The sequence below is a fragment of the Schistocerca serialis genome, chromosome 3 (assembly GCF_023864345.2).
Source record: "Schistocerca serialis cubense isolate TAMUIC-IGC-003099 chromosome 3, iqSchSeri2.2, whole genome shotgun sequence".
In the NCBI taxonomy this organism is placed as follows: Eukaryota; Metazoa; Arthropoda; class Insecta; order Orthoptera; family Acrididae; genus Schistocerca; species Schistocerca serialis.
In genome coordinates this window covers 991,238,138-991,256,481 of record NC_064640.1, presented here as the reverse complement: position 1 = coordinate 991,256,481, position 18,344 = coordinate 991,238,138, and the positions used below count along the sequence as shown (strand labels likewise).

General features: G+C 44.1%; 1 long non-coding RNA gene across 1 annotated transcript; it reads right to left on the bottom strand.

Annotated features, from left to right (window-relative positions):
* Positions 1 to 1,773: 1,773 nt before the first annotated feature.
* On the bottom strand, positions 1,774 to 4,038 carry LOC126469637 (uncharacterized). Its single transcript, XR_007586034.1, has 2 exons — positions 3,890 to 4,038; positions 1,774 to 2,751 (listed from the first exon to the last, which is right to left on the bottom strand). It is a non-coding gene; the product is annotated as an uncharacterized LOC126469637 (long non-coding RNA).
* Positions 4,039 to 18,344: the final 14,306 nt, after the last annotated feature.

Genomic DNA, 18,344 nt, shown 5'->3' with positions numbered 1-18,344 from the left:
TTTCATTTTGCACCAAAGTTCCATTTTCAACTTTAAATATTGCAGGATCACCTTCATTACCATACAAATCAACATCAAGAACCAAAAATTTGCAAATGGCATCAAACTTAGCAAAAAGCACTATCGAAAACCATCTCTATAGTTGAAGAAAAAACTTCCCAAAACTTTTTACTGTTTCTTTCACAGGGTGTTTGGTCATGGAGTGGTAGAAATACCGGCACAAGCGTTTTTCGAGAGCTGTCAGTACTTGTGGCACAAACGTGCGTGTAGTTGGGGGAAAGATGCGGTAAGCAAACACCAATGACCGATACGATTCTCTTATGGCAAGGAACCTGAAACGAAATTTATTTGCATTAGTTATCTTTTGTATAAATACTTCGTGGAAAGAGTATTTTATCACATATAGATGCCATAAGAGATGATCAAAAGTTAACATTTAGTAATGCTTCTATAGGTTTATTATATTTATTAGCTTTAATATAGTTCTCTACATTAAAAACCATATAGGTACCTTTCCAAAGCATATTTTTTCTTCTGAATAAGTCGTATTTATTTATTCCACTACTTACTTAATCATTTGTTTATATAAACTACTAATCTCATGTACAATTTTATTATCTAGCAAGTAAAGCGACTGTACGTACATTTCATATTAGGGCCAATGACTTCACTATGTGATGATAAAATATAAAAATCATATTTTATGTGATTAGAAATGTTATCTTATCAGTTATAAATTTAATATGTTATTTACAATATTAACTTTTGTTTTGGAAGAGTATCCGTGATCACTACTGAAGGCAGAGAAAAGAAAAACTGGGTATCACAGGATTTGCTGCAGAAATTAACCAGCTACTGGGACAAGCTGAGGTTTCTAAAATTTATGGGAGATAAAAGGAATACTTTTTCAGGTGTTACACCGCGCACTAAAAACATGGAAAATAAACGTGTCAGCGCAATCCAATAATCGCCTCTACAGGTACACTGACGGTAACTGTGCAGAAACAACTGAAAACGTACCACTTTCCCGGAATCTCAGCACACGTCGGACACCACCTTTAGCCACATGCCAAAGTCCTCCGACCAAAAGAGGAAGGAAAATGATGCGCTCCTCAAATATTTAAATGAGAAGAAAGAAGACAGACCCCACTTCAAAAACTGTCTGGAAGAGCTGCCGAAATCACCACCACAAAGGATGAAAGAGGCATGTTCTTCGAAACCATAGTTATGACTGAAAAGATTTTGCACCAATCTCGCTACGCAGACCCAGATTGGAGTTTTCCGAAAGGTCGCAAAGATGAAAGTGTTAAACCAACAGCGTCAAGGCGGTTGCCGTTCGTAGCTGTCGATTGTAATAGAAGTCAAGGTCGGGACACACATGTCAGGACCGTGTCCGTGCCGAGACACGTCCGAGTATCGGCCGTCACCCGGACTACGAAATACAACATTAAAACAAATGCAGCGGGCCCCACTTGACCGGGCCGTGCACGGGGAACGTCAACGGGCCTGGGCCGGGCCGGGCGGGATTCGCCGTGTTTAAATTTTCACGTGACGGACACGGCCTGACGGTGGGGTTGTCTTGTGAGCTGTGCAACTGCGCAAAACTGTTCTGTGTACAAAACATGGATGTGGAACGACTAATAGAGGAAGTTCGTAAGTTTCCTGTTCTTTACGATCAGGGAAGTGAAAATTACAGGAATATCGAGTACAAAGACAGAGTTTGGAAGACAATTGCAACAGATCTACAAGCCAAAGGTAAGATAAAAACTATACAAGTTTTAATACCCGAAAGATATTTATTTACTTTTTATTTTACAAACAGATGTTTGGTTTATGTCATCGTTATATCGCCAAGGCGACATGTTCTTGCCATTCCACAGTCCCTTGTGGAGAGTTCAGGAATTTTTTGAGTTGTTCTCGTACAGCAAATGCAGCATCTGTTGATCTCCCACGAATTCGAGGTAGGTTTCGAAGATTTGATGAACTTCCGGATCCCTCAGCAGTTTCCGTTTGATCCATCCTCTGTTCGGGCACCCTATAACCTTCCATTTTTCGAATAAAGTTGTACAGTACACACGCAGCCGTCACAATCATTGTAAGGTTATTAGGATCTCCCTGAAGGATTCTTCTAAATATTCGAAATTTCTGTTGCAATATACCGAATGCATTTTCGGATATTCTTCTTGCCCGACTCAAACGATAATTAAATATAGCCTTGCCATTTGTTAAGTTCCTGCCAGGATATGGTCGCATCAAGTATGTTTTGAGAGGGAAAGCTTCATCGCCTACAATTACCATTGGAAGTTCAACATCAGTTCCGGGTAAAGTTTTACTCTTTGGGACGCTAAGCGTATTGTTTTCCAATGACTTTCCAAGATTTGAATTTACTAGAATGCCTCCATCCGAGTTTTTTCCGTACGCTCCCACGTCTATTGCAATAAAATTATAACATGGGTCAACCAGATGGAATATGTTTTTTTGTAATTCCAATAGAGACTTCCTGAGTTGTTTGGAGCCTGTATTGTTACGTGCTTTCCATCTAAAGATCCAATGCAGTTTGGAAACTGCCATTTTGTCCAAAACTCCTCAGCTATAGCATTCCATTTTTCTTCATTCGGCACAGGCATCACCTCTTCTAACAATAAATCGATAACTGTTCTAGAGGTGTCATGGACGATAGCTGCAACTGTGGATTTTCCCAACCTGTAGCTGAAGGAAATAGTTTTAAAGGAATCTCCTGTAGCAAGGAACCTGAAAAAAATTGAATGTATAAGATGAGAAATACTGTATAATCTATAAAATATTTGCAGCATTTTAAACATTGTAATATAAATACGCGATTTAAAATATTTTTGCTACAGGTGGAATAGAGGAATGCAAAAAAAAAAAAATGGGCATCTGTTCGTGACCAACTAAGGAAGACCTTGCAGAAAAGGAAAACTGTTTCAGGACAAGCTGCTGTTCATCAACATAAATACAAGTATGAAGATCTCTTAACGTTCCTGCTACCTTACATGGTAGAACGAGAAACAGTTTCCAATGTTCCTTACACGCAAGACAATAATGAGCATAAACAAGAATCAAATACAGATTCCCAAGAGGAGCAGTCGATTGTTGAAAACGAAAAAGTGTCTACACAAGAAGACATTGCAGATGAAGAATGGATCATTAAAACCCAGGATAGTGAAACAGAGAATTTGATAGAGCGCACTCGGCATTCCCAGACGCCCTCAGCTCATTCGTCCGTCACTTCAAAGAAGAACACGTTTATGAAACCACCACTGAAACGAAAATTTCAGCGTGAGGTTAAACCACAAGAATCTGCATCAAGCCAGCTCATGGCTTACATTTTGGCAGAAAAAAAGCTGAAAAACAGAGAGATATACAAAACCCAGTTGATGCTTTTTTGGCTGGTATAGCACCAGCCCTAAAATCATTGCATCCACTACTGTTTCATCAAGCTAAAAGTAGGATTTTTTCAAATGTACAAGACTTTGAACTGAAGCAACTCATGAATGACGTATCAGTCCATCAATTCACTCCATCATCCTCCAATTCCTCAGCAAAATCTGTTTCAACACCATATCCTTCACCTGTGGGAAACGAGTCAACAGAACCTACACAGCAGCTTTTGGACCTGCAAAGGGATTCGCACAATTCGTATATAAATAACCAAAGCCATCATCCTCCAAGTTCCCCTGCATCCTCATCAGCTTCAGAAACTAATTCACTGAATAGTCCTCATTTGTTTTTCTTAGTGTAGTAGAAATTTAACTGTATTATTTACTAACTTATGTATTTATCTTTCAATTACTAAAGTAATAAAATAAAAATGCTGTCCTTAAAACTTCTTATTTATTTGTGTTCTGTGTACTTTTCTTTAACCTACCGTAAAAAAACAGCCAGTCGTTCTTTGGGTGAAACTGATACTCTCCAGAACGTGTCATTTTTTCTCAGCCTTGGTTCTAGTTTCTTTAAAAGTTCACAGAAGGTGTACTGCGTCATCCTAAAATATTCATAAAACTTAGTCTCATCATCTACGAGATGAGAAAATAGTGTTCGAAACTCTCCCTGTACTGGTCTTGTTTTCCAGGCACTGTGGATCCATAATTTTCTTCTTCTTGTTTGCCTTCGTTCGTTTTCCTCTTCGTCTAAAGCAAGTGCTATAAGTCCTAATTCACTATTACGAAAATTAGTGAACATGTTTTACAGCTTTCACAAACAGAAACACAGTTCACCGCGTCCGAGTCACTACAAGGAACAACAGAGACACGGACGTGCCCCGGTCATGTGTGGCCCCTGAAGGAACGGACCGGAGTACGGCCGTCACTCGTCCGACGCTCGGCCCTGACACGGCCCGGACGTGTGTGTCCCGACCTTCATTCGTTATCGCAGCACTCCTCAGCATCATTCACCACTGACACGTCCACATAACTTCTTAGTAAAGTCACTCAAACAAGTGACATTTTCACTCAAGAACTCGGTTTTTCACTAAACGACGTTACTAATGGCAGTACTAATACAGCAAATAATATCACAATAGAATGTTTTGTACAAGGTGCCATACTTTATTTTCTTTATAAAACTCACGGTAATATATGAAAATTGTTTGATGGTTGTATGTAGCCGAGGTTTTTTGTGTGTCAAAGTCTTGTAAAGCGTTTATTTCTTTCTTTATACACTCCTGACGCTGTCAGTCTAGAGACGGTCTGCATTGTATGGTAACTGAAGAAAACTTCACAAGCCAAGATCGCTAAAAAAGCATTTTATTGGATGATCGGTTTCAATAGAGCTATGCTGTCATCATCGTACCTTGTGCTTTGAAATTTTTACAACATATTGCCCAACAACGTAGCAAGTTGCTTCGCACTGCATGTGCACTTCACAGTCCTATGAAGATCACTACACATCGGCATATCAAATATAAAAGTATTATGTACAAACATAAACATAAGTACCGTATGTTGCGCCGATTACAGGACGTCATGTTCACCACTAGATGGCAGAGTTGCTTTTTTTTTTTGTGGGCTGTGTGCTTGACTAGTGTCGCTATTTTGTTGTTCGTGTGTAACCATATTCGTACATTAGTTTTATTGTTCGTGTGTAACTGTATTCGTACAGTTGTTTTATGAAAATTATCAGTTATTCTGTCTGATATAGCATCAGAATAAGGTAAAGCAATGTATACCGTTTCTTCTTGTTCTGTTGTTAGTGTTATTTTTTATCTTTATTTGTGTTCTTTTATGTATTTTTAGTATTCATTATGTTTACTACATCAGCATTGTAGGTGTTATTTGTTGATATTTGTTTTAGTGTACACAACTCTTCGGTAAACCCACAAAACAAAACCACTTACACCATCAGGGATTTATAACATCAAGTTTTGGTGAATGCGAAAGTTTCTATGTGGGGCAAACAGGTAGCTGATTCTTCACCAGATTCAGACAACGCACACATACATCTGCGAGAACTGTAAATCTGTATTCAGTACACATCAACAGATCTTGGAAATAAAACTTTTCTCGATTGTTTTGAACATGTATTCTAATGTATTCTAAGTGAACACTTTTAGATGTCTGATATATACAATCCACTCAAAATGCAGTACTGCACATATACTGGCTGAAAATGACTTGCAAGTTCGTGGCGCCCTCCATTGGTAATTCTGGAATTCAATATGGTGTTGGCCCACCCTTAGCCTTGATGACAGCTTCCACTCTCCCAGGCATACGTTCAATCAGATGCTGGAAGGTTTCTTGGGGAATGGCAGCCCATTCTACACGGAGTGCTGCACTGAGGAGAGGTATTGATGTCGGTCTGTGAGGCCTGGCACGCAGTCGACGTTCCAGAACATCCCAAATGTGTTCCATAGGATTCAGGTCAGGACTCTGTGCAGGCCAGTCCATTACACGGATGTTATTGTCGTGTAACCACTCCGCCACAGGCCGTGCTTTATGAACAAGTGCTCGATCGCGTTTAAAGATAGAATCGCCATCCCCGAACTGCTCTTCCACAGTGGAAAGCATGGTGCTTAAAACATCAATGTAGGTCTGTGCTGTGATAGTGTCACGCGAAACAACAAGGGGTGCAAGCCCCCACCATGAAAAATACGACCACACCATAACACCACAGCCTCCAAATTTTACTGTTGGCACTACACACGCTGGCAGATGACGTTCACTGGGCATTCGCCGTACGCTCAAATGGTTCAAATGGCTCCAAGCACTGTGGGACTCAACATCTGAGGTCATCATACACTAGACTGAGAACTACTTAAACCTAACTAACCTAAGGACATCACACACATCCATTCCCGAGGGAGGATTCGAACCTGCAACCGTAGCAGCAGCGCGGTTCCGCACTGAAGCGCCTAGAACCGCTCGGTCACGGCGGCCGGCTCGCCGTACCCTCACCCTGCCATCGGATCGCCACACGGGTACCATGATTCGTCACTCCACACAACGTTTTTCCACTGTTCAGTCGTCCCACGTTTACGCTCCTTACACCAAGCGAGGCGTCGTTTGGAATTTACCGGCGTGATGTGTGGTTCATGAGCAGTCGCTCGATCATGAAATCCAAGTTTTCTCACCTCCCGCCTGTCATAGTACTTGCAGTGGATCCTGAAGCAGTTTGGAATTCCTGTGTGATGGACTGGATAGATGTCTCCCTCTTACACATTACGACCCTCTTCAGCTGGGACTGATGACCTCAGAAGTTAAGTCCAATAGTGCTCAGAGCCATTTGAACCTCTTCAGCTGTTGGCGGTCTCTGTCACTCAACACACGTGGTCGGCCTTTACGTTTTTGTGCTGTACGTGTCCCTTCAGGTTTCCACTTCACTATCACATCGGAGACAGTGAACCTAGGGATGTTTAGGAGTGTGAAAATCTCGCGTACAGAAGTATGACACAAGTGACACCCAGTCACCTGACCACATTCGAAGTCCGTGAGTTCCGCAGAGCGCCCCATTCTGCTCTCTCACGATGTTAGGGTTAGGTTAGTGTTGTTTAACGTCCCTTCGACAACGAGGTCATTAGAGACGGAGCGCAAGCTCGGGTTAGGGAAGGATGGGGAAGGAAATCGGCCGTGCCCTTTCAAAGGAACCATCCCGGCATTTGCCTGAAACGATTTAGGGAAATCACGGAAAACCTAAATCAGGATGGCTGGAGACGGGATTGAACCGTCGTCCTCCCGAATCCGAGTCCAGTGTGCTAACCACTGCGCCACCTCGCTCGGTCTCTCACGATGTCTAATGACTACTGAGGTCGCTGATACGGAGTACTGGCAGTAGGTGGCAGCACAATGCACCTAATATGAAAAACGCATGTTTTTGAAAGTGTCTGCATGCTTCTGATCACATACGGTAGTGTAAAATGTAATATTGAGTAGTATCGCTGACTACCCGTTTTCTGATGTGTACATTACGTAGATATCACTGCCTAATATAAAACTATACGTCAAAATCTTGTAACTGCACTCTAAGACATAAAAATAGCACACCATGAAGTAGTTATGCAAACTGGTCACAAATTGATACACATATAGGCATCCACGGAATACGCAAAACTGTGTGACACAGCAGTGCTATTTCACTGTGCAGCCGGCAAGGTACTAAACAAACACCCAGACAAACAAAAACACAAAGAGAAGTCGTAAGCTCCCATTTTCTCTCTTACACTTACATTTATGTTACTTTGCCTACCAGGTCTACGAATAGTAACGGCAATCCTACCATTTACTATATCATTTATGTAGTGCACCAAAACTTCCGAACTATAGTTTTGGCATTGCGCAACTCTAGTTTGGCATAAAGGCTTTACGAATTTCATTCAGTGAGCTCAGCTGGACAATAACTATGCCTCACAGACAGGTACATAAACTATACACGCAGATGTCAGCATTTGAGAGAAGATATGTAGTTCGGCTCAAAGAAGTCAGTTGGATATCTCAGAGAATCACTCGACATTCGAATAGCAGACATGTCACTATTCGACAGTGTTGGCAGGAATGGGTGAACCATGGCTGAACACAGCATCAAGAAGGAAACGGTCAACCTAAAGAGACGACAGATCACAGGAACCGAACAATCGGCAGAGACGCACTCACAGCCTTGGATTCATCATTATCAGCAATCCAACGTGCAATTGGTGCTTCAGTGACCGCTAGGACCATGAATAGGTAGCTCACAGCAAGAGGGCTTAGCTTACAGGGCCACTTGCACTGACAACCATTGACCTCTGTACGCCAACAAGCCTGTTTGCAGTGATGTCGAGCACCTTCGACGTGGAATCTCATTGACTAGAGTAGAATTGCCTTCAGTGATGAGTCCCTCTTTGAACTGAGCCCCGATAACCAGCGAAGATGTGTCTCAAGACGCCGCAGACAGCGATGGGACCCCATCCTATTAGCCACCACATGGCCCCACAACCGCGAGTGACGGCCTGAGCTGCTATTTCATTTCATAGCAGGATCTTCTTGGTTGTCATCCGCAGCATACATACACCAAAACAGCATATATACGATATTCTACATCCCGTTTTGTTGTCCTTCATGTCAAGCCATCCTGGGCTTACATTTCAGCAGGATAGTGCCTGCCTTTACACGGCGAGAGTTTCTGTTGCTGGTCTTGGTGTTTGCCAAAACCTGCTTTGGCTAGCAACGTCGCTGGATCTCTCCTCAACTTTTTTAGCAGTGCGGGCAGGGCCCTCCAACTAGCTTGGGATTTTGACGATCTAACGCGACAGTTGGACAGAATTTGGCACTATATCTCAGGAGGACATCCAACAAATCAATCAATGCCAAGCCAAGTAACTGCTCATATAAGGGTTAGAAGTGTACCAACGCATTTTGATTTGCTCAATTTGTGAAGCTCTTGCTCTTCGATAAACCATTCAATTTTTCTGAAATTGTAATCATTTCTGTGTCTGTGAAGTGATAAGCCAAAACATTATGACAACTGCCCACCACGTCACTGGATGCCCCCTGATGGGTTTGCAGGCTTATGACACAGTGACAAAAGTATGTAACAGGAGCAGACCCTGACAGGGGATCACCCTAGAGAAGATATGGGCTGCAAATTGGGAAATGCATTGAGATAATCGACTCTGACAAAGTGCAAATTATTATTACACAGAGCCTGTGAACGAGTATCTCCAAAACTGCGAAGCTGGTCAAATGTTCACATGCTACTGGCGTAAGCATCTATGGATAGAGGAAGAAGGGGAGTGAAACTACCATTAGCTGCTGAACGGTTGGACCCACAACTTTTCAGAGAACGGGGTTTTTGAAGCTTGTCTGCTCTGTAAAGTGGGATAGATACTGACATGTGGCACCTCTGCCGAAAGAGCAATGTAGCAGCACCACCATTTAGGAGAGGGAAAGATAGTTTTGTGCGATATTCGGAGCATGAGTTACATCCAGGTGTGGGCCGGATTGCAGTAGGTTACGCATACCAGCCGTTGCGAAGGCAAATAGAGGCCACAGGGGCATGGAACTGCCAGAGAGGGCTTACACAGCAGTTTCCATGGCGCAAGTCACAGGCAGAAGAGGCCCACTGGCCAACCTAGCATGTTATGAATACACGACGCAAAGCGGCGCACTTGGCAAAACAGAGATGCACAACCAAGTATAAATATGTGCCGTTTTCTAACGATATTCATTCAAGTGTGGCAGCTCTCCTGGACGGGGAGGTGTGTCACACCGCTGGGCTACACGCAGCAACAGATGGGGTGACAGCGTCCCACTCCACGGCAGGTCGTTGGTTCGACCCTCTGAGGCCGATGCGGGGTCTGCAGCCAGCAAGTGGCGGGCCACTCTTTGGCTCGCTACCGCAGGCAGTCGTCTCGGCTCCCAACACACGTCAGAGACTTCCTAGGCGAGGGCCGTAGATTCGGATGCCGGATCGCGGGCGGTCGTTGCCACCACATTCTCAGCTGCGCCAGCAAGGAAGTAGCAGCAGTGGGTTCGGCCTACAGCTCCTGGTGGAGCAGCGCGGAGTCAACAGGAATGATGGCCACTGAGCCGGTTGCTGGCGCGCCATCCTAACATCATGCCAAAGCCGGCATCACACAGCATTGCGTTGCACAGGCGGCTGGGGTGCTTCCTCAGCATTGGGGGGCCCTGTGATGTAGACTGAGGTGAACAGAGCACTGTAGTGGAAAAAAATAAGTCATTTGGAAAGTTCTCCTGAGTTTTAATACGGCACCTCCTGCCACCCACCCATTACATTTGGTGTCTTCCTGCTACATTTGGTCATCCTGCTACATTCGGTGGCAGAAGCTGCCACAACATTTGGTGTCAGAATAGCAGACGTCGTCTGTCCAGTATGTTCAGTATGACGTTTGAGCCCACCGCCTGCATTACAGTCACAAGATGTGGTGAGTGCTGACAAAGTGTTGGACATTTTCTTTCTTTTTTGTTTGTGTATGAGTATGAAGTGTCAAAAGCCACATTGTTGATGTTTTGCATAGGCATAGTGTTTTTTGTTGTGAGAGTAAGTGTTAGTGTATTTGAGGCAATAAGATTTATTATTTTTTTGTGGCATTTAATTACTTTTGTATTGGTTTATGATGATACTCAGTATCATGATACAGAGCTGTAGGAAGTCAGGTTGTTCTTGTACTTAAATGTTTTGTTTCGGGACTAACTGGGAACGAAAGCAACACAATGGCAGAGTCAAGGACGCAAAGTGTGTTGGAACCAGAAGTGGTGCGGATTTTGGTGGAAAAGGTAGCACAATTGATAGCAGACAATATGCAGTTGAGAAGTGAATTAGCATCTAGAAGTGAGTGGGAAACTGCATCTGATCAGTCATTGTTGCCTAGGGTACAGTAGATTGATCAAACTGCTGCGAGTCTGATTATTCAGTTTTCTGGCAAAGCGTCGGAGGATGTGCGTTCAAATGTGGAGGAATTGGAGACTTCACCGGTGATGAATGGTTGGCCTGATAAGCAGTTGTTACCTATAGCCAAGATTAGATTAATGGGTGAAGCGAAAACATATGTAAGGTGTTCTGAGGCCTTAAGGAAGGCAGGACAGTTTAAGCAGTTAAGGAAGGGCTTTTACAAAGGTACAAGAAACAGAATAGCGCTCGGTACTTTAGAGAGAGGTTAAGTACAATGATGAAGAGACAGGATGAGACAGTAGAGAAATTTGCAGACAGAATAAGAGAAATTAATGAGTGTACTTACGAGTTTGGTAAGACCGATTAAGCGAATAGTGTTTTGATGCGGGAGGCCGAGCAAAGGGCACTTGATGTATTTTTGAGAGGGTTATCGGCGCATATGTCATGGAAAGTGCGTGAAGGGAATCCGAAAGATTTGTATTCTGCCATTCAGCTGGCAATTCAATGTGAGGAAATAGACGTGGCAACAGGGGCACACGAGAGGCAAACAGTGTTTACAGTGGATATAAAATGTTATAAGTGTGGTCGTGTGGGAAATGTGCAGAGGCAATGTACCCAGTCACCAAGGAATAGAGGAAGGGGTGGAAATCACCAGCGAGGAGGATGGAGAAGTGGAGATAGGAGAGGTGGACAAGCGTTAAATGGCAGAGGGGGCGCAAGATCCACCTAAGGGAGCTCCCGTTTAATTTCAATGCTACGAATACGTATGCAGAGGTGGAATGTTCAGTGGTAGGAAACGTAGGAACTAAAAAAGTTTAAGATTTTGTTGGACACAGGGGCGAAAATGTCAGTGACTACTAAGAATATAATGGGACGAAGGAAGTTAGACCCACCACGTTATAGGTTGCGTGGAGTGGGGGATAAGGAGGTCACACCTTTGGGGTTAGTAGCAGTTGACTTCAGAATAGAGAAAGTCCGATTTAATGCATGCATGGAGGTGGTACCATGGGTAAGCGAGGACTACGACATGATCCTAGGAGTAGGGTTCTTGCATCAACATCATGCCAAAATTGACCTTGGACAACGAACTGTGGAACTTGGTGGAATGTTATTTCCGTTAGGGGAAACTGTTGTCAATGCAGAGCTGTCGCGAGGGGTGTTCAACGTAATGAACAAACCAATTGAACAGCGTACATTAGCATTAAGGCTTAATTCGCATGAGTGTGTGTCTAGTGGCACCGGGAAGTCGTTTTGGGCAAGTGTGGAGTCGAATCTACCTGTGGGTACAGTATGTGTTATTGAACCACTGGAGAATTATGAAGTTTTGGGTTCACTGGGTTGTTTTCTGAAACGTAGTGTTGTACTCATACAGTAGGGGAATGCCGGACGAGTAGTTCCCGTGAACGTGGATAATTTTAGCGCTGTAGACGCGAATTTGAGGAAAGGAGTTTTAGTAGCAAATCAGGATGTGCCAGATGACGAAGACTGGTGTTCGAGAGGTAGTCGAAGCGATCAACCACTGACTGCCGATAGAACTGCATTGCGTGACAAAATTAAGTATTTGAAAGGAGGCGAAAGAGAGTGTATGGAAGAATTGTTGAGGGAATTTAAGGATTTGTTTTTTCCACAAGGGTCGTTACCAGCAACTCCATTAGTTCAACATAGGATACCAACAGGGAATGAAGCACCTGTTTACCGGAAACCATACAGAATACCGAGGTATTTCCAGCCGATTGTGGAGGATTTCATTGATCAGCAGCATGCGGACGGTATTATAGAGCATAGTAATAGTTGCTGGGGAGCGGGCATTGTTGTTGTGGCTAAAAAATCTACAGATGGAACTAAGAAATACAGGTTCTGTTGTGACTACTGATACTTCAATAATAAGACAGTAACGGGCGCATACCCCATTCCAAACATATCGGAGACTTTGGATCACTTAGGACAGTGCCAGTGCCGCGCGGGATTAGCCGAGCGGTCTCAGGCGCTGCAGTCATGGACTGTGCGGCTGGTCGCGGCGGAGGCTCGAGTCCTCCCTCGGGCATGTGTGTGTGTGTTGTTCTTAGGATAATTTAGGTTAAGCAGTGTGTAAGCTTAGGGACTGATGACCTTAGCAGTTAAGTCCCATAAGATTTCACACACATTTGAACATTTTTGAACAGTGGCAGTACTTTTCTACGATGGATTTGACAAGTGGTTATCATCAGTTAGAGGTGGCTCCAAAGGATCGTCCAAAAACTGCTTTATCTACATCTGGAGGCCATTAACAGTACATTAGAATGCCATTCGGATTGAAAAACGCTGCGGCAACGTTTCAGAGGTTGCTAGACGGTGTCTTGAGGGGTTTGAAGCCACGGCAGTGTCTTGTCTATTTGGATGACATTATAGTGTTTTCAAGTAGTATGGAGCAACATAGACAGCGGTTAAGCGAAGTCTTTATGAGGTTAAGAGCAGCTCGTTTGACGTTGAGTCTAGAGAAGTGTCATTTCGCATTGGAAGAATTAAAATATTTGGGTCATATTATCAGTAAGGACGGAGTGTGAACAGATCCGAGGTTGGTACAGGCTGTAAGGGATTTTCGGGAACCGAAAACAGTTAAGGAAGTGCAGTAATTCATCGGAATTTGCAATTTCTATCGAATGTTCGTGAAGGGTTTTGCAGATTTAGCACAACCGTTGACACGATTGTTACGGAAGGGTGTGAAATTTGAGTGGACAGAAGAGTGTCAGAAAGCGTTTAACGAACTGAAGGAAGTGTTAGCATCAAGTCCGGTTCTTGGGTTTCCAGATTTTGGAAAGGAGTTTACACTAGCATGCGATGCATTGAATCAAGCATTAGGGGGTGTTCTTAGTCAGGAAATTGATGGGAAAGAACATCCTGTAGCTCATGTGTCTAGGCAGTTGAATGCAGCAGAGAAGAATTACTCAACAACAGAGAGGGAAATGCTTAGCGTAATCTATGGAATCACATATTTTAAGTGTTATTTATATGGGAGAAGATTTCGGGTAGTGATGGATCATGCAGCGTTGAAGTGGTTGTTGGAGTTGAAGGATCCGTCTACTGGACTCGCTCGATGGGCTGTGAGGCTTAGTAAATTCGACTACGAGGTGGTGCACAAGCGTGGGAAGAAGCACGGTAATGTGGATGCATTAAGTAGGAAGGTGGCAAAAGTAAAAGTCATTGGTTATGACCTAGCAGTACGGCAAAAATTACAGGACACGGACAACGATTGTAAATTGTATCGGGCACAACCACAGTTTAATGTGTACGACGGTCTTCTGTGCAGGGAAACGAAGTTAGGGCCAAGAGTAGTAGTGCCAGCGAAGTTGAGGGATGAGGTTTTAAAGGAAGCACATTATCACGTGTTACCCAGTAATGGAGGGTGTAGAGAGACGAATAGGAGAGTGGCGGAGAGGTATTGGTGGATACGTAGGAAAGGAGATGTAGATCAGTATGTCAAGAATTGTGTACCATGTGCGCAGAGAGCAGATTTGAGTCGGAAACAGATACAACTACAACGATTACCGGAAGTGACACGTCCGTTCTCTATGCTGGGGATCGATGTCTTAGGACCTTTCAGGTGAACACCATAGGGGAACCGATTCTTTCTGAAAATAATAGACCATTTTTTGAGGTACGTGGAGATCGTGGCTATGCGAAATCAACAGGCAACAATGGTCGCGCAAGCGTTAGTAAACAACTCGATTTTTGAAGTTTGGTATACCGGAGACAATAATTACTGACCAAGGGACCAACTTCATGTCTGATTTAATGAAGGAACTGTGTGAATTGTTGAACATAAGGAAGTTGAAGGACAGAATGGGTACACAGAACAATCGGGAAGATGATGAGTTTTTATGTGGATTCTCATCACCATCAGTGGGACGAGTATCTGTAGCATATTGTGTGCCTATACAATGCAAAAGTCCATACAAATACCGGTTTGTCTCTACATGAGGTAGTGTACGGGCGAAAAATGCCATCACCGTTTGATTTAGTGAAGCTACAGAAAGGAAGAACTGGTGAATCTGTACGTCAATTCGCAAGGACAATTCGGGATGGTTGGAAACAGGTACAAAAGGCGAATACAAAGGCTTTGGAAAGGCAGGAAGACGCAGTAAAGCGGAAAGGAAGTTTACCGCAGTATAAAGTGGGGCAATGGGTAATGCTGTCCAGCCCCTATACGCAAAAAGGGAAAACGAAGAAGTTCCTCACGAGGTATCAAGGGCCATACCAAGTTATTGAAACCACATCTCCCGTTAATGTTAAACTTCAGCTGCCAACCAGAACGACGATAGTACACATTGGGCGGTTAGAGCCATTTAAGGGTTGCCCGGATGTCATTCCAGGCGTGTCACAGAAAGGAAAGAGGAAGAAAGAAAGAGTGAAGAGAGGTGCTAAGCGCAGAGAAAACCAGGAAGATAGAGTACTGCATGAAGTATGCTTTGCGATCTAGAAAGTAGCAGAGTGTTTGTAGTTTCTTTTTTTTTTTTTTTTTTTTTTTTTTTGTTTTCGTGTCATGTATCATTGGGCAGGCATAGAATAATTGGCCAGTGTATTTTATATGTGTTTTTGAGTATTGTGAGCCTGCTATGGGCAGCAGTCTTTTTGAAGAGGGAGGAAGAGTGATGGTGATCCCTGTCCTCAGGTCACTGAAAAGGGAAGTGTAGCGTCTGACGTATGTGGAGTGTTCTTGGAGGAGAAATGAAACGCAGTTATGGAGAAATAAATGCGTCGGAGTAAATTTTGTGGAAAAGTCGTAATAAATATGTGTTGAACGATGTCAGAGTGGTACGATTGCCTGTTTAAATTTTTTGTTATCGACAGTGTTGGGTCAGGAGAGTTGTGTTTATTGCACCACTTCATATAATGTAAATTTAAAGATGAAAGTAGTCACACAATTGGTGTTGAGTTTGAATCAAAAACAGTGAATGTTGGAGGGAAATCTGTGAAACTACAAATATGGGACACGTGCACAGTGCAGTTATTTTTAGCCAGGGAGAAAGGAATAGACTGTCCAAGAGACATCGTGGAGCCAAAATTGAACTTGCAATGGGTCGGGATGCATTGGATCTTCTCCACCTATGAGAATTTGGTAGTAGTAGCAAGTTGTTTTGAGCAAGGAGTGTTTACGGAAGCGAAACGTATAGAGCTCGAGGGGAGAGGAATTTTAATCAATGGAACTAAGTGTAACATAATAGGACCAACCTTCCATCTGCCAGTGTCAATTTCAGGATTCACGCAATTGAATGTTACGCAGCACAGCTGTACTGGCCAGAAACCACTCTAGAGTTTTTGCCAAGGTAGAATCTGACCTTGTTAAATCAAATTCTGAAGCCAGGACTGTTGGGATCCGTAAACCAGTTCATTTTAGAGCAAGAGGGACGCATATCAGCCGAACAGCTTGTTCAACATGTCGCTCAGTATAGGGAAAGGCAACGGCAAATAACGATAATTTTGAGCACCTCTGTGCCAAGTGTCATCATAGCCTTATCTTTGTTACGTGTTGTTTTCTTTCTGATCAGGCGGAGATCCAATTCCCAGAGGGATCCCAGAGTAGCCCAAGTCCCAGCAGATTGGATACCAAGGGCGTAGGTAAGGGGTTGAACGAGCGTTCAGCAGAGTAGTCATCCATTAAGGAATTTTTTTATGTTTTTCTCCTCATGTAATGTGCTTAGGAGCACTAGTCCACGTCTAAGTTTTCTAATAGTAAGTAAGTATGTCATAAGTGCCAATCCAAACAAATTTAAGAGTTAGTTAAAGAACGACCTGGGGACCAGGTCTTTCCGAAGAGGGGAATAATGTACCGGCACCACCATTTAGGATAGGGAGAGTTAGTTTTGTGCAATATTCGGAGCATAAGTTACAGCCAGGTGTGGGCCAGATTGCAGTAAGTTACGCATACTAGCAGCTGCAAAGGCAAATAGAGGCCACAGGGGCGTGGAACTGCCAGAGAGGGCTTACACAGCAGTTTCCATGGCGCGAGTCACCGGCAGAAGAGGCCCACTGGCCAACCTAGCGTGTTATGAATACACGACGCAAAGCGGAGCACTTGGCAAAACAGCGATGCACAACCAAGTATAAATATGTGCCGTTTTCTAACGATATTCATTCAAGTGTGGCAGCTCTCCTGGACGGCGAGGCGTGTCACACCATTGGGCTACATGCAGAAACAGATGGGGCAACAGCATTCCAGTCCACAGCAGGTTATTGGTTCGACCCCCTGAAGCTGACACGGGGTCCGCAGCCTGCCAGCGGCAGGCCACTCTTCAGCTCGCTACCGCGGTCAGTTGTCTCGGCTCCCAACACACGCCAGAGACTTCCGAGGCGAGGGCCGCAGATTCGGACGCCGGATCGCGGGTGGTCGTTGGAGGCGCGTTCTCAGCTACGCCAGCAAGGAAAAAGCAGCAGCAGAGCCGGCCTACAGCTCCCAGCGGAGCAGCGCGGAGTCAACAGGGATGGTGTCTGCTGCGTCGGCTGCTGGCGCACCATCCTAACATCATCGGAACTCAGCGGACCGACCAAAGCCGGCACACCACAGCGTTGCATTGCACAGGTGGCTGGGGTGCTTCATCAGCATTGTGAGGCCCTGAGACTCAGACCAAGGTGAACAGCGCACTGTAGTGGAAACAAATAAATAATTTGGAAAGTTCTCACTGAGTTTTAATACAACACCTCCTGGCACCCACCCACTACATTTGATGTCTTCCCGCTACATTTGGTCATCCTGCTACATTCGGTGGCAGAAGCCACCACAACAGCACAATGCTGGTGCACACACAAGTGTTTTGGACCATACCATTCATTGAACATTGTTGAACATGGAGCTCCACAGTAGACCACCCCTATGTGTTCAAATGTTGACCCCACGACATTGTCAATTACGACTGCAGTGGGCATGAGATCCTGGGCTTTGACTGTTTATCATTGGAAACGTGTCAGTTCTTCAGGTAAGTCACATTATCTTTTTTTTTTTTTCATTAGCTTGATGATCGTCTCCACAAACACTGTCTTCAAGGTGAATGGCGGTTCGAAACCTACAGCATACCACGGATTCAGGCTAGTGGGGGCAGTATTATGCTATAGGAGAGATTCTCCTGTGCTCGCATGGGACCTGTGGTAATAATCGAAGACACGCTGACGGCTGCAAACCACCTGCATCCCTTCACGCTTGATGTCTTCCCCGATGGCGATGTCATCCTGCAGCAATATAATCATCCATGTCTCAGAGCCAGAACCACGCTACAGTGCTTTGAGGACCATTATATTGAACTCGCGTTGATGTCTCGGCGACCAAATTCGCTTGTTGGAAATCCTGTGGAACCCATATGGGTCGCTATCGTACACAAATCAGTGGCCCATTATTTACGTGAACTACATGACCACATACCTCTAAAAATCTACCAACAACCTGTCGCATCTCTGATACATAGAATCTGTGATGCATTTCGTTCTAAAGAGGGACAAACAAGCCATAAGCAGTTGATTATAATTTTTTGGCT